At 28.9% G+C, this 2,010-nt stretch overlaps 1 pseudogene; it reads right to left on the bottom strand.

The window, feature by feature from the left end:
* Positions 1-738: 738 nt before the first annotated feature.
* On the bottom strand, positions 739-840 carry LOC120355590 (annotated as a pseudogene).
* Positions 841-2,010: the final 1,170 nt, after the last annotated feature.

Raw genomic sequence — 2,010 nt, 5'->3', positions numbered from 1 at the left:
CTTTGCATAGATGGGGCAGAGCTCCCGAAATTTTTACAGATATGAGACTTGTGGCAGTTGATAGACCTTTCCAATTATCATTTTGGTTATAAATTTGATCAAAATCGTTGGAGCCGTTTTTGAGAAAATCTCGAAAAACCCTGTTTTTGACAACATTTTCGCCATTTTAGCCGCCATCTTAAATTGCATTCGATCGAAATTGTTCGTATCGGATCCTCATAGTGTAAGGACCTTAAGATCCAAATTTCAAGTCATTCCGTTGATTGGGAGATGAGATATCGTGTACACAGATGTACATACACTCATACACACACACACACACACACACACACACACACACACACACACACACACACACACACACACACACACACACACCACACACACACACAGACACACACACACACCCATACATACAGACCATACCCAAAAACCACTTTTTTGGACCCAGGGGACCTTGAAACGTATTGAAATTTGGAAATTGGGGTACCTTAATTTTTTTTGGAAAGCAATACTTTCCTTACCTATTGTAATAGGGCAAGGAAAGTAAAAACCCTTAAACCTTTTAAAAGCACTTACCACCATCTCCAGGTGAAAATTCAAAATGAATAAACATGAGTGTTGACTTGGTATTCAAAACATTAAAACATTAAAACCTTATATTATTTATCTCTTTTCTGTATAGGGCTACTTGTAATATGAATATGAAGAAAATAAAAATCTCAGTACCCTTTTTTTGAAATATTTTTCCAAAAATTGTGCGCCCAAGATGCCCACATTTGGGGCATTTGCAGGGGGAACCGCCTTTTTGATCACGGTAACCCCACGCCAGGTAAGTATATTATGTTTTTATAATCAACAAATTGATATGTATTGTTTTAATAATCTTGAGTTAGTCAATACTGATTCAAATTCATTTTATTTTGCCATAATAATACAGATTGATAAAATAAATATTCTAACTTACTTAATGACACTACCAGCATACAACTTGTGCGCCGGCAGTGAGTTCGAACAACTCACTAGGTACTGCAAACAAGTCAATAGAAAGAAAATAGAGCTTATTCAAACCACTAAAATAAATGAAATTACGGAGACTAGGTCACATCTCAATCTTTATGAACAACAAGCCAAAGTAACAAAATTACAAGCAAATGATGAATCCAAAAAGACAACTACAAGGAAGATATTATGACATCTTATATTATGATGTTTATTTATTTCGAATTTGTACCTGAAGACAGGACAGAAAAAAGTCCCGAAATGTATAGTGCTTCAAATTATCAATTGTCAATTGTTCTATAATAATTCAAAAAACCATATTGTTTGTTTGAAAAATGGTAGGGTACCGTACTATTCCAATTCTATATATATTAATACAGTATATTATATAGTATATAGCATAGTATATACAGTATATATATAATATATATATATAATATATATAATAAATCAATAAATATAAATAAAATATAAAATAAAATAAAATATATAATGAAATAAATATAACATTGGAGTTAACAATGAGAACATCTGTATATACTGTATATACAGAACATATATATATATAGCTCTCCTAGTTGAACAAGATAAAACCAAAAAATAAATATATAATAATTTAATCTATTAAAAGAAAAAAAATATAAATAATGTCAACAACCATAATTAAAACCACAACAAATACATAAAATTGAAAATATATCACTCAAACGATTAATAAATAAAGTTATATATATATATATATATATATATATATATATATATATATTATATATATATAAAGTTATATATATATATATCTATATATATATATATATTATATTATATATATATATATTATATATATATATATGTACATCTTCCTCAACAAGTGGCATCATATAATGCTAATTTCGCCATTACAAGTGGCAGTTTCGCCACTTGTAATGGCGAAATTAGCATTATATGATGCCACTTGTTGAGGAAGATGTACATATATATATATTATATATATATATATCTATATATATA

This window comes from Nilaparvata lugens, unplaced genomic scaffold (genome assembly GCF_014356525.2).
Source record: "Nilaparvata lugens isolate BPH unplaced genomic scaffold, ASM1435652v1 scaffold3175, whole genome shotgun sequence".
Classification (NCBI taxonomy): domain Eukaryota; kingdom Metazoa; phylum Arthropoda; class Insecta; order Hemiptera; family Delphacidae; genus Nilaparvata; species Nilaparvata lugens.
Note: the sequence above shows the minus strand (reverse complement) of the source record. Positions and strands in the feature narration are given on the sequence as shown.